The sequence below is a fragment of the Eurosta solidaginis genome, chromosome X, assembly GCF_040869045.1.
Source record: "Eurosta solidaginis isolate ZX-2024a chromosome X, ASM4086904v1, whole genome shotgun sequence".
NCBI lineage: Eukaryota > Metazoa > Arthropoda > Insecta > Diptera > Tephritidae > Eurosta > Eurosta solidaginis.
The window spans coordinates 145,449,957-145,465,787 of record NC_090324.1 but is presented as its reverse complement, the minus strand read 5'-3'; the positions used below and the strand labels follow the sequence as shown (position 1 = coordinate 145,465,787).

Here is a 15,831-nt window from a genome sequence, read left to right as displayed (position 1 = left end):
AAATTCATTTTATTTATTATATTTAATATAGATAAAAAGTGTGTACATATATACATATATCACTTTATAATATATCACTTCAATACATAATACTTTGGAATAGATTTTAATAAAAATACATATAACTGCGTATATAAAAACTAAAAAGTATAATTCAAAACTACTAAACTAGTTAAAATGCATTTTTGGTTAATTTAATTAAATTATAAAAGTATTTATGTATAGATATCACCTCATATGTATCACTTCAAAATATATAAACTTAGGAACTAAAGTAAATTAAAATGGACTTATTTTGTTTTGTTAATTTTCCGACAGGGTGGATAAATGATGTATATTGGAACGAGTTTCAGTCATCCCTTCTCATATTTGGTTTCTGAAGAGAACGAAAATCGACACTGATGATGGCACAACGCCGAAACTGGCTTGTCTCGAAAACAAATTTTACAAGGGATGACGGAAAATCGTTCCAATATACATCATAAATTAAAATGATTTGTATACAAAAACTAAAAAATTATAATTCAAAATTTTCTAACTAAACTCAAATTCATTTCAAAAATCAACCTTCAACTTAGGAACTAATTTAAATTAAAATTAATTATATATAAAAACTAAAAAATTATATTTCAAAATTTTCTGACTAAACTCAAATTCATTTCAAAAATTAACCTTCAAGGTTTCATCATTCTTATGCAACTAAATAGCTACACCTGCTTTAGTTGAGAAAGTTGCAGTTGAAGTTCAGAATTTTAAATTGAAGTTTAGAAAATTATAATTGGAGTTAAGAAAATTACAATTGTAGCTCAGAATACAGAATTGTAGTTAAAAAAATTGCAATTGTAGGTTAGGAAATTTAAATTCAAAATTTTTTGAACTTCAATTTTAATTTTGTGAGTTTTAGTTGTAAATTCTGAATTTAAATTGTAATTGTCTGAACTCCAATTGAACATTCTGAACTTCATTTGTAATTTTCTGAACTTCAATTGCAACTTTCCCAACTAAACCTGAAAAAGGTGTAGTGAAAAACGTTTACTCCAGACTTTCTGGCCCATGCTGCGGAGGTTCCACCGATGGAGTGCAAGAGGCTAGTAAAGGCCGAAGGGCGCAAATGGCGGTTTGTCATAGTCGCGGATGCAAATGCGCACCACAATGCGTCGGGAGGAGCAGATACGAACGAGAGAGACGAATCTCTATTTTTTTTACATCCTGCAAACCAATTTGCAGATAGCCGGGGAAATGTCCCTACATACATTGGTCCAACGTTCAGCATTGTTTTGGATATTACAACGAGTCCCGAACGTGATATTTCAAGGTATGATTGGATGGTTCTTGATAGACCATCCTTCTCCGCCCATGCGTATATCAGCTTCAGCATCCCCCTGAAGAGGGTAGAGAAGGGAGGAACCTTTAGAAACCCTAGGTCAACGAACTGGACTAAATTCCAGAAACATGTAGAAACAAAACTGGTACAACCCAAAGAGGTTGCCAATGTGGAGGAACTCTAGGAGTCTAATGAAATCCTAACAAGGATGCTTATGACTGCGTATAACAAATCTTGCCCTATAAGAAGATTCAGAGGAAAAGCAAAGCCGCCATGGTGGAGCAATATGCTGAGTCTTCTAAGAAGACAGGTAAAAGAAATGTTTAAGCTAGAAAAGACTGCAGACCGCGAAGCGTGTCGGGACGAGTACAGGGATCTACTGAGGATCTACAAGCGTGAAATTTCCAGGGCGAAGAGAATCTCATGGAAAACTTTATGTACGGACATAGAGTGTTCCAGCGAAACAGCACGGTTGAAAAAAGTCCTAGCAAGGGGAAACATAGTCCCGGGACTAATAAAGAAAGAGAATGGGGAATGGTCACGTAATAGTGAGGAATCCCTTGGGGTGCTTCTCGATACACATTTCCCATCGGGAGATGGGTTTGAAGAGACAGCAGACATCACTCACCCTTCTATCACGGAGAAGGTAGTGCCGGGCTTGGTGACCGATACCAAGATTAAATGGGCAGTGAAGACGTTTTCTAAGTTTAAATCGCCCGGGCCCAGATGGTATATTACCGGTCATGCTACAAATTTCAAGTAAGCGGTCGTGGACTGGGTTAAATAATATTCGATGGGTGCATAAGACTGAATCATGTACCGCACTTTTGGAGAACTGCTCGTGTAGCTTTCCTACCAAAGGCGGGGAAGATCGGCCACGTGAATCCCAAAGACTATAGACCCATTAGCTTAACATAATTTCTGCTCAAAACCTTTGAAAGGCTGAAAGATGCGTACATAAAGTCCAACGCGGATGAAAAGCTGCTCTCCACAACACAACGTGCGTAAGCCAAAGCCAAGTCGGTAGACACCGCATTGCATAGGGTGATAATAAGCATAGAGAAAGCCCTGGAATATAAGGAATATGCTCTTGGAGTCTTCTTAGACATTGCCGGGGCTTTCAATAATGTTTCCAAATGGGCGATTATGGATGTTCTTAATTACATTAAAGTACATCCAGCCGTAACCAGATGGATCGGCTGCATCCCTGCAGTCAAACCAACTAGTTGTATACTAGAATAATACTAGTTTGCCAAAAATCCCAACTGTATGAGTTCTGTCTTTTTTCCATATTAGCAACTGGTATTTTTAACACGGCGATGTCCCACGAAATATCAATTGCCAGCCCCTGCATCAGCATAATACCAATTGACAAACTAGTCATTATATACACCAACATTATACCAGTTGACATACAAGTCATTGTATACACCAACATCATAACAGATGACATACAAGTCAGCATACCCATCAGGGTCATACCAATTAACACACTAGTCAGCCTTTGCGCCAGCATTATACCAGAGGACATACTAGTTATTATATACACCAATATCATACCAATTGACATACTAGTCAGTGTATTCAACATCAACATACCAGTTGGCATACTACTCAGTCTATGCATCATTGTTGACATACTAGTCGATATTTGCATCAGCATCCTACTAGTTAACGACTTCCCTGTCCAATTATTCATATGTGACTCGCAAGAGCGTATTGAAATAAGTTCATGAGTCACATGTGACTCATTTCTTTATACAATTTAAAGACGCTTTCTTGGTATGAACGTGTCGTTATATATTTGTGAATCCTATGTGAGCGTATATCAAAAGACCTAAACTTTAGGAAAATGAAGGAAAATTTCGAAATTTTTTTCTGATACCTTTTTCTCATTTTCTTCAATTTTTGTATATACTTCTAACTTCAATTAAACAAAAAAGCACACTAATATACGCCTTTGACATTTATATATAAATTTACCGTTATTGTGATTCGAAAACTTAAATTATTTATTATGGTCCTATATGTACATGTGACTCATTGAACGTGGTAAACAAAATTGTTTTTGCTACGTTCAGGAGTCACATTTGACTCACAAAATAAAATAGAAAAATAAGGTAAATATATGTCAAATTATTTATAAAAATAATATTTTATAATATACATTCATATTATTCAATTAAGCAATACAAAAAAGTAATGGGCGTGGGGCATTCTGTTGTTGTTGTTGTTGTTGTTGTAGCGATAAGGTTGCTCCCCGAGGGGTTTGGGGAGTGTTATCGATGTGATGGTCCTTTGCCGGATACAGATCCGGTACGCTCCGTTACCACAGCACCATTAAGGTGCTAGCCCGATCATCTCGGGAACGATTTATGTGGCCACATTAAACCTTCAGGCCATCCCCTCCCTCCCCACCCTCAAGTTCCATGAGGAGCTTGGGGTCGCCAGAGCCTCGTCTGTTAGTGAAACAGGATTCGCCGCGGATAGGTGAGGTTGACAATTGGGTTTGGAGAAGCTATATATTGCGCTGGCAACCTGAAGGGTTGCGCTACACCCCTTGAATCTGGTATTTTAGTCGCCCCTTACGACAGGGATACCTACCGCGGGTATATTCTGACCCCCTTACCCGCTGGGATAGGTAAGTCCATGGGGCATTCTCAAAGCGCTTTGTATGGGGACAGGGAAGTTGTTAATATACTAGTCGTAGTCGGGTTGAAAAATTACTTGAAAATTGATAAATTTGCTCAAATTCATTTTATTTATTATATTTAATATAGATAAAAAGTGTGTACATATATACATATATCACTTTATAATATATCACTTCAATACATAATACTTTGGAATAGATTTTAATAAAAATACATATAACTGCGTATATAAAAACTAAAAAGTATAATTCAAAACTACTAAACTAGTTAAAATGCATTTTTGGTTAATTTAATTAAATTATAAAAGTATTTTTTTTTTTTTTTTTATAAAGGTATTTATGTATAGATATCACTTCATATGTATCACTTCAAAATATATAAACTTAGGAACTAAAGTAAATTAAAATGGACTTATTTTGTTTTGTTAATTTTCCGACAGGGTGGATAAATGATGTATATTGGAACGAGTTTCAGTCATCCCTTCTCATATTTGGTTTCTGAAGAGAACGAAAATCGACACTGATGATGGCACAACGCCGAAACTGGCTTGTCTCGAAAACAAATTTTATAAGGGATGACGGAAAATCGTTCCAATATACATCATAATCATAATCAATACAAATCAACCTTCAACTTAGGAACTAATTTAAATTAAAATTAATTATATATAAAAACTAAAAAATTATATTTCAAAATTTTCTGACTAAACTCAAATTCATTTCAAAAGTTCAGAATTTTAAATTGAAGTTTAGAAAATTATAATTGGAGTTAAGAAAATTACAATTGTAGCTCAGAATACAGAATTGTAGTTAAAAAAATTGCAATTGTAGGTTAGGAAATTTAAATTCAAAATTTTTTGAACTTCAATTTTAATTTTGTGAGTTTTAGTTGTAAATTCTGAATTTAAATTGTAATTGTCTGAACTTCAATTGAACATTCTGAACTTCATTTGTAATTTTCTGAACTTCAATTGCAACTTTCCCAACTAAACCTGAAAAAGGTGTAGTGAAAAACCGTTTACTCCAGACTTTCTGGCAATGTTTTTACTGCCTTCGCCATGCCGCCTTTTTTTTTAAATCTCCTTCTTGTTAAACTGCATTGCTTTTCTAAGTTGTTCTTCCGGTTCATCATTGGAAGTCAGGCTTTTAATAGAATCTGCGAAATAATAAAATATCAAGATTATGTAAATTTAATACTTTTTACGGATGTTACCCAAGAAAACTGAATAAAACTTTGAGTGCTCTTTAAGGCCCTTCTTCCCATGCGTCCCGTCAACATTGTAGTCCATTATGACTGCACTGCTGAGGACTTTTTCAAGGTTTTTCTTCACCGAATTTTGCAGCAAGTTCCTATGTGTTGAAATCTGTGAAAATGAAAATAATTATTAGAATAGACCAAGTATTATACAAAATCGTTCCAAGCACAACATAGCTTTAGCTCCATTCACAAAGTTCACAACCAAAAATTGCTTTTAAGAAGAATTTTTCACATAACTTATATTTGTTGGTTAGGTACTTTATGAACTGAGCTTCCGATAAGTAATTAGGAAAATTTAAAAACAAATGTTTACTGTCCAGAAGAAAATACAATGAAGAAAAACAGCATAAGACTATGGAAAATAGTTTTTGAAATGTTTGTCCTGGGTCCGTATTTTGTTCTACAATGACGTAACCGATTTTACGCCAACGATAAATATGAATCTGTCAAACTATTTGTGAAAATGATAACACAATATGGATTTAATGAGTAGGCGAGGTCATTAGTTTATGTCATTAATGCGATTCACCAATTACTATATATTGAGATTTGAAAATTTTTTCCACCTATTCGTTTTTAATTTTTTATTTAAAAAGTAAAATTAAGTCTAAGATCGGGTGTAACCAAACTCCATATGCTTAGCCAAGAGCGCTTATCGTACTGACAATTAGTTTAAGTTTTTGAAAATTAAATAAAATTAATACTTGGTGTTATTTACCTACGACGAGATTTAGGCCGAACTTCTCTTTCAATTTGCATAGTGCTTTTTTTGGTACTTCTTAGAAATTGGCGAGACGCGAACTAAAAGGCTCACGGCGACTGTGAACGTCATCTGCAAGGCAGATGAATTTCACTGAGAAGCTTTTCATGCACAAATACACTCTTAGTGTTTGCCAAATCACTGCCGAGAAATACTTTCTTCTAATTCAAAAAATATGTTTCTAAATGTTTGAAGTTTTTTCTCGTGACTTGAACCTAGGACATTCCGTGTGATAGGCGGAGTTCCCTTTCTGAAAAAATTAACCCGACTTTAGAAAACGTAAGTAAAACAAGTAAGGAAGGCTAAGTTCGGGTGTAAGCGAACATTACATACTCAGTTGAGAGCTATGGAGACAAAATACGGGAAAATCACCTCGTAGTAAAATGAACCTAGGGTAACCCTGGAATGTGTTTGTATGACATGTGTATCAAATGGAAGGTATTAAAGCGTATTTTAAGAGAGAGTGGGCCATAGTTCTATAGAAGGACGCCATTTAGGGATATCGCCATAACGGTGGACCAGGGCTGACTCTAGAATTTGTTTGTACGACATGGGTATCAAATGAAAGTGTTAATGAGTATTTTAAAAGGGCGTGAGCCTAAGTTCTATAGGTGGACGCATTTTTGAGATATTGCCATAAAGGTGGACCAGGGGTGACTAGAATTTTTTTGTATAATATGGGTATCAAATGAAAAGTGGTAATGAGTATTTTAAAAGGGAGTGGGCCTTAAATCTATAAGTGGACGCCTTTTCGAGATATCGCCATAAACGTGGACCAGGGGTGACTCTAGAATGCGTTTGTACAATATGGGTATCAAATGAAAGGTGTTATGAGTATTTTAAAAGGGAGTGGGCCTTAGTTCTATAGGTGGAAGCCTTTTCGGAATATCGTTATAAAGGTGGACCAGGCTTGACTCTAGAATGCTTTTGTACAATATGGGTATCAAACGAAAGGTGTTAATATGTATTTTAAAAGGGAATGGGCCTTAGTTCTATGGGTGGACGCCTTTTCGGGATATCGCCATAAACGTGGACCAGGGGTGACTCTAGAATGCGTTTGTACAATATGGGTATCAAATGAAAGGTGTTAATGAGTATTTTAAAAGGGCGTGGGCCTTAGTTCTATAGGTAGACGCCTTTTTGAGTTATTGCCATAAAGGTGGACCATGGTTGACTCTAGATTTTTTTTGTACGATATGGGTATCAAATGAAAGGTGTTAATGAGTATTTTAAAAGGGGTGGGCCTTAAATCTATAAGTGGACGCCTTTTCGAGATATCGCCATAAACGTGGACCAGGGGCGACTCTAGAATGCGTTTGTACAATATGGGTATCAAATGAAAGGTGTTAAGGAGTATTTTAAAAGGGAGTGGGCCTTAGTTCTATAGGTGGACGCCTTTTCGGAATATCGTTATAAAGGTGGACCAGGGGTGACTCTAGAATGCTTTTGTACAATATGGGTATCAAACGAAAGGTGTTAATAAGTATTTTAAAAGGGAATGGGCCTTAGTTCTATTCGTGGACGCCTTTTCGGGATATAAACATAAACGTGGACTAGGGGTTACTCTAGAATGCGTTTGTACAATATGGATATCAAATGAAAAGTGTTAATGAGTATTTTAAAAGGGAGTGGGCCTTAGTTCTATAGGTGGTCGCCTTTTCGAGATATAGCCATAAAGGTGGACCAGGGGTGACTCTAGATTTTTTTGTACGATATGGGTATCAAATGAAAGGTGTTAATGAGTATTTTAAAATGGAGTGGGCCTTAAATCTATATGTGGACGCCTTTTCGAGATATCGCCATAAAGGTGGACCAGGGCTGACTCTAGAATTTGTTTGTACGATATGGGTATCAAATTAAAGGTGTTAATAAGTATTTTAAAAGGGAGTGGGCCTTAGTTCCATAGGTGGATGCCTTTTCGAGATATCGCCATAAAGGTGTGCCAGGGGTGACTCTAGAATTGTTTTGTACGATATGGGTATCAAATGAAAGGTGTTAATGAGTATTTTAAAAAGGAGTGGAAAGGTAGTTTTATATGTGAAGGCGTTTTCGAGATATCGACCAAAATGTGGGCCAGGGTGATCCAGAACTTCATCTGTCGGGTACCGCTAATTTATTTATATATGTAATATCACGAACAGTATTCCTTCCAAGATTCCAAGGGCTTTTGATTTCGCCCTGCAAACTTTTTCATTTTCTTCTACTTAATATGGTAGGTGTCACACCCATTTTACAAAGTTTTTTTCTAAAGTTATATTTTGCGTCAATATACCAATCCAATTACCATGTTTCATCCTTTTTCGTATTTGGTATATTATTATGTCATTTTTTTCATTTTTAGTAATTTTCGATATCGAAAAAGTGGGCGTGGTCATAGTCGGATTTGGGCCATTTTTACACCAATATAAAGTGAGTTCAGATAAGTACGTGAACTGACTTTGGTAAAGATATATCGATTTTTGCTCAAGTTATCGTGTTAACGGCCGAGCGGAAGGACATACGGTCGACTGTGTATAAAAACTGGGCGTGGCTTCAACCGATTTCGCCTATTTTCACAGAAAACAGTTACCGTCGTAGAATCTATACCCCTGCCAAATTTCACAAGGATTGGTAAATGTTTGTTCGACTTATGGCATTAAAAGTATTCTAGACAAATTAAATGAAAAAGGGCGGAGCCACGCCCATTTTGAAAATTTCTTTTATTTTTGTATTTTGTTGCACCATATCATTACTGGATCTGAATGTTGACATAATTTACTTATATACTGTAAAGATAATCACTTTTCTTTTAAAATTTGACTTTAAAAAAATGTTTTTTAAAAAATGGGCGTGGTCGTTCTCCGATTTTGCTAATTTTTATTTAGCATGTATATAGTAATAAGAGTAACGTTCCTGCCAAATTTCATCATGCTATCTTCAACGACTGCCAAAAGACAGCTTGTGGGCGGTGCCATGCCCATTGTCCAAAATTTTTCTAGTTTTCTATTCTGCGTCATAAGTTCAACTCACCTACCAAGTTTCATCGCTTTATCCGTATTTGGTAATGAATTATCGCACTTTTTCGATTTTTCGAAATTTTCGATATCGAAAAAGTGGGTGTGGTTATAGTCCGATAACATTCATTTTAAATAGCGATCTCAGATGAGTGCCCAGGAACCTACATACCAAATTTCATCAAGATACCTCAAAATTTACTCAAGTTATCGTGTTAACGGACGGACGGACGGACATGTCTCAATCGAATTTTTTTTCGATACTGATGATTTTGATATATGTTAGTCTCTATCTATCTCGTTTCCTTTATACCTGTACAACCAACCGTTATCCAATCAAAGTTAATATACTCTGTGAGCTCTGCTCAACTGAGTATAAAACAAGTAAGGAAGGTTAAGTTCGGGTGTAACCGAACATTACATACTCAGTTGAGAGCTATGGTGGCAACATAAGGGAAAATAACCATGTAGGAAAATGAACCGAGGGTAACCGTGGAATGTGTTTGTATGACATGTGTATCAAATGAAAGGTATTAAAGAGTATTTTAAGAGGGAGTGGGCCATAGTTCTATAGGTGGACGCCATTTAGGGATATCGCCATAAAGGTGGATCAGGCTTGACTCTAGAATTTGTTTGTACGATATGGGTATCAAATGAAAGGTGTTAATGGGTATTTTAAAAGGGAGTGATCCCTATTTCCATAGGTGGACGCCGTTTCGTGATACCGCCATAAAGGGGACCAGGGGTGACTTTAGAATGCGTTTGTACACTATGGGTGTCAAACGAAAGGTATTAATGAGTATTTTAAAAGGGCGTGGGCCTTAGTTCTATATGTGGACGCCTTTTCGAGATATCGCCATAAAGGTGGACCAGGGGTGACTCTAGAATTTGTTTGTACTATATCGGTATCAAATGAAAGGCATTAATGAGTATTTTAAAAGGGAGTGGGCCTTAGTTCTATAGGTGGACGCCTTTTCGGAATATCGTTATAAAAGTGGACCAAGGTTGACTCTAGAATGCGTTTGTACAATATGGGTATCAAACGAAAGGTGTTAATAAGTGTTTTAAAAGGTAGTGGGCCTTAGTTCTATGGGTGGACGCCTTTTCGGGATATCGCCATAAACTTGGACCAGGGGTGACTCTAGAATGCGTCTGTACAATAAGGGTATCAAATGAAAGGTGCTAATGAGTATTTTAAAAGGGTGTGGGCCTTAGTTCTATAGGTGGATGCCTTTTCGAGATATAGTCATAAAAGTGGACCAGGTTTGACTCTAGAATGCGTTTGTACAATATGGGTAACAAACGAAAGGTGTTAATAAGTGTTTTAAAAGGGAGTGGCCCTTGGTTCTATAGGTGGACGCCTTTTCGGATTATCGTTATAAAAGTGGACAAGGGTTGACTCTAGAATGCGTTTGTACAATATGGGTATCAAACGAAAGGTGTTAATGAGTATTTTAAAAGGGCGTGGGCCTTAGTTCTATAGGTGGATGCCTTTTCGAGATATCGCCATAAACGTGGACCAGGGGTGACTCTAGAATGCGTCTGTACAATAAGGGTATCAAATGAATGGTGTTAATGAGTATTTTAAAAGGGCGTGGGCCTTAGTTCTATAGGTGGATGCCTTTTCGAGATATCGCCATAAAGGTGGACCAGGGGTGACTCTAGAATTTGTTTGTACTATATGGGTATCAAATGAAAGGTATTAATGAGTATTTTAAAAGGGAGTGGGCCTTAGTTCTATAGGTGGACGCCTTTTCGGAATATCGTTATAAAAGTGGACCAGGGGTGACTCTAGAATTTATTTGTACTATATGGGTATCAAATGAAAGGTATTAATGAGTATTTTAAAAGGGAGTGGGCCTTAGTTCTATAGGTGGACGCCTTTTCGGAATATCGTTATAAAAGTGGACCAGGGTTGACTCTAGAATGCGTTTGTACAATATGGGTATCAAACGAAAGGTGTTAATAACCATAACCGTGACCAGGGGTGACTCTAGAATGTGGTTGTACGATATGGGTATCAAATTAAAGGTATTAATGAGGGTTTTAAAAGGGAGTGGGCCTTAGTTCCATAGGTGGATGCCTTTTCGAGATATCGCCATAAAGGTGGGCCAGGGGTGACTCTAGAATTGTTTTGTACGATATGGGTATCAAATGAAAGGTGTTAATGAGTATTTTAATAAAATTAAAGAAAAAAAAACTTTTTTAAAAATAAGCTTTTATTATTTTGGTTAATAAAATTAACTAAAAAGTAAACAATAAATTGACTCTAAAGAAATATAACACTTTATAAGTTCATTGTAAGCTTAAACGATAATTAGACTTTTTCGTCTGCGACAAAAAAATTCTATATTATACATAATTATATATTTTCAACATTAAAACTTTACACCTAAATTATTAAATCTTACAGTTTATATCACAGCCCAATTTGTTCTAATAAAAAACGTGTTAAATTTTGATGGTATAATTAAGAACATTTAGGATCTCATTTTCTTGCTATCGCAATGTAACACGCTTTTATTAGAACAATTAGGACTGTGATATAAACTGTAAGCTTTAATAATTTAGGTGTAAAGTTTCAATGTTAAAAATATATAATTATGTACAATATAGAATTTTTTTGTCGCAGACGAAAAAGCCTAATTATCTTTTAAGCTTACAATGAACTTATAAAGTGTTATATTTCTTTAGAGTCAATTTATTGTTTAGTTTTTAGTTAATTTTATTAACCAAAATAATAAAAGCTTATTTTTAAAAAAGTTTTTTTTTCTTTAATTTTATTTTTTACTTTTTAGTTCGTTTTATTAACAAGTAATAGAAGCTTGTTCTTAGAAAAGCCTTTTTCTTAAATTTAATTTAAATATGAATTTTTTTTTATTAATTTTTAGTAGGGTAAATTATTATGGCTTTGGCCGTGTAAATTATTATGGTGTATTTGTATATTTTAGATTTAATGCACAATTAATATGTGTGTGTTTGAGCGGCCAAATAATAACTGTAGTATTGCTAAAGTGCTGCTTAGTTGATGGAATGTCGCTAATTTCCTAGCGATGATCAGCAGATTGTCAATATTTCGTTCAACGGACGCGCGAAATTGCCACATCTGCTCAAATTTTCCACGATTTTCCATTCTTGATTTAACTTACGCTGTTATGCCAACATTTTTCAGCCAGCTTTTTTCAAATAGGTAATTTTCCCAAAGGCAAAATAAATTACAGAAAAGATTACTGAGTTAAACAGCCTTAAAAATTCAGCTATGTTGGTTATACACAGAAATACAACAGAGGGTTGTGTCTCCGCTTTTCGCAAGCGTTGAGATTCACCACGCGAGACACGCGTGATTCACCACGTCCAAATATCGCAATCCACGGAAAGGTACCGGCGGGTTTGTATGAGACTTAGGCTGTTATGCCAAAGTAAATACAAATCTTTACCGATAACTGTGTTATGGATTAATTTATCGAATTCTAACAAAGCATTATTGCATTGTCATCGGAGTTATACATGTGTGCAAAATTTCAGCTCAATCGGACGCCGGGAAGTGTATCAAATTTAACTTGCAAGATTCCATTACAGACAACAAAAGTGAAACTAAATAAAAGCTTATAAAAAGGAGTGGCCCTTAGTTTTATATGTGAAGGCGTTTTCGAGATATCGACCAAAATGTGGGCCAGGGTGATCCAGAACTTCATCTGTCGGGTACCGCTAATTTATTTATATATGTAATATCACGAACAGTATTCCTTCCAAGATTCCGAAGGCTTTTGATTTCGCCCTGCAAACTTTTTCATTTTCTTCTACTTAATATGGTAGGTGTCACACCCATTTTACAAAGTATTTTCTAAAGTTATATTTTGCGTCAATAAACCAATCTAATTACCATGTTTCATCCCTTTTTTCGTATTTGGTGTATAATTATGGCATTTTTTTCATTTTTCGTAATTTTCGATATCCAAAAAGTGGGCGTGGTCATAGTCGGATTTCGGCCATTTTTTACACCAATATAAAGTGAGTTCAGATAAGTGCGTGAACTGACTTTAGTAAAGATATATCGATCTTTGGTCAAGTTATCGTGTTAACGGCCGAGCGGCAGGACAGACGGTCGACAGTGTATAAAAACTAAGCGTGGCTTCAACCGATTTCGCCCTTTTTCACAGAAAACAGTTACCGTCCTAGAATCTAAGCCTCTACCAAATTTCACAAGGATTGGTAAATTTTTGTTCGACTTATGGCATTAAAAGTATCCTAGACAAATTAAATGAAAAAGGGCGGAGCCACGCCCATTTTCAAATTTTCTTTTATTTTGGTATTTTGTTGCACCATATCATTACTGGAGTTGAATGTTGGCATAATTTACTTATATACTGTAAAGATGTTAACTTTTCTTTTAAAATTTGAATTAAAAAAATTTTTTTTTTTAAAAAGTGGGCGTGGGCGTTCTCCGATTTTGCTAATTTTTAGTAAGCAGACATACAGTAATAAGAGCAACGTTCCTGCCCAATTTCATCATGATATCTTCAACGACTGCCAAATAACAGCTTGCAAAACTTCTAAATTTCCTTCTTTTAAAAGTGGGCGGTGCCACGCCCATTGTCCAAAATTTTACCATTTTTCTATTCTGCGTCATAAGTTCAACTAACTTACCAAGTTTCATCGCTTAATCCGTATTGGGTAATGAATTATCGCACTTTTTCGATTTTTCAAAATTTTCGATATCGAAAAAGTGGGCGTCGTTATTGTCCGATATCGTTCATTTTAAATATTGATCTGAGATGAGTGCCCAGGAATTTACATACCAAATTTCATCAAGATACCTCAAAATTTACTCAAGTTATCGTGTTAGCGGACAGACGGACGGACGGACGGACATGGCTCAATCGAATTTTTTTTCGATACTGATGATTTTGATATATGGAAGTCTATATCTATCTCGATTCCTTTATACCTGTACAACCAACCGTTATCCAATCAAAGTTAATATACTCTGTGAGCTCTGCTCAACTGAGTATAAAAATTCAACCTACAGTTCCTCAAACCGAATTTATTATATATAATTTTCACTGTTGGAAAAAATACTTACAAACAAACTTCGATTCTCAGGAACAACATTTTCATCAATCTTAAACAAATCCTCTGCACACGACAGAGGAAAGCAAGATTTGACTGAGCATGCTACAGCTTCTTTTTCAACTAACTTGCTCATTACCACTTTTTAGTCTGCAAGTGCAATCATCACTGCAGCATTTTGAGAAGACATGAAATCTAAAGAAAATCAAGTTGAATTAAGGTAAATGTAATATGTATATAGAAATATATTTAACATTCTTACACAAAATAGTCTCCTTCAGGTTTTCCACGATTTCTGAAAGTAAAAACAACACAAATTACCAAATAGATCTTGCATTCAGGAAGAGCTTTTTGCTATGCCAATGGACATTCTTTTATAAAAAAATTTGCGTACCGGCAAATTTTGTCCTGCCCTAAAATTGGGTCAATTGCAAGCGAACAGGAAAAATTGAAATAACTTTTAAGAAGGAACACCCTACTTATAACTTTCAGAACTTGAATTTAAATTTTCTGAACTTAAATTGTAACTTTCTGTGTTTAAATTGGAATTTCTTATCTCTATTGCAATTTTCTGAACTTGACTGGAGAAGGTGTAGACTTTAACAAAAATTCCTTTATTACCCGGAATTGTAAATGCTGCACTAATGGAATATGCATCCAAATCATCAAAATTTCAACAACCACAAAAATTTAAAATTTTGATATCTCTTAGAGTTTTGGAACTTTCCAGCATATGCCGTTTTTTTGTTGAAAATATGTATATTGATCTGATTGGGATTTATATTGTATGGGAGATGTCACGACCCTCATTCCCATTTACCCCACTTCTCGTTAAAGCTATTAATATTGGGCATCTCCTTGCCAAGTAACATTGCCCCGGTATTGTTGGTATATATATCAGATGTCACGCTCCATATATATCAAAATTACCCCCTATGCACTGAATCACTTTTTCTAACAAATTGGTGTATATTTAATTTAAATCTGTCATACGGTGAAAATTTGCGTGTAGTTTATTTATATATAAACAGACTTTTTTATTCGGTTTTGGGAATCGAATCTTCCAGTCCCAAATGGTGGCAATAGGACTTTAAAGTTGCCTCTAGTTAAAGCGCCAGGTCAACAAACGTATAAGGGTAATATATTGGCAACCTTTAAAAGTGCCCTAAGCAGCAAACAAATGTTGCAAAGTAAAAACCCGTAGCACAATAATTTTCCTTTTTTATTATAGTCAAGGGATGTTTGTAAATCCCTTAAAATACCTGGTTAAGCGAAAGTTGACGATTTATATTATGAACCTTGAACTTCCCAAAATATAAACAGATTTGTTTACATAATTTTTCGATATGACAGGAGAGTAGTTAGGGAACGCATATTAACGATGGTACTATCGAAATTGCATTAATTTATCCCTTGGACTGAAATTTATAGGCTCGACACATAAGATTTTGTATGCATCTTCGTAAGCTGACGGATGAGTGCATGTATTTGCCGGGGGAGCGACAAATAGCTTAAAACTGTGACTACCATGCCCATTAAATAACTTACCTTGCAACTTTGTTATCTTTGCATCCAACGCCTTGCAACCTGCATACTCTACAACTTGTCACTTTTTATCTGAAAAAAAAATTACTAGAGTTTACGATATGTTGTTGTTGTTGTTGAGTTTACGATATCTTATACAGATCTACCTATATGTGATGGAACTTACAAGAGGATGATGGTACGTTTTCTACGTTGGTGATACGCGCTTTATATCTTTCGGCATGGTTG

At 35.4% G+C, this 15,831-nt stretch overlaps 1 protein-coding gene and 1 long non-coding RNA gene across 2 annotated transcripts in view; one reads left to right on the top strand and one right to left on the bottom strand.

Moving 5' to 3' along the window:
- The window catches only part of LOC137235412 (uncharacterized), a 567,181-nt gene that overhangs the window by 490,548 nt on the left and 60,802 nt on the right, over positions 1-15,831 (top strand). The window lies entirely within an intron of this gene.
- LOC137234150 (uncharacterized) lies at positions 4,077-15,402 on the bottom strand. The gene is made up of 5 exons (XR_010947707.1): positions 15,321-15,402; positions 14,321-14,353; positions 14,072-14,253; positions 5,191-5,341; positions 4,077-5,133 (listed from the first exon to the last, which is right to left on the bottom strand). It is a non-coding gene; the product is annotated as an uncharacterized lncRNA (long non-coding RNA).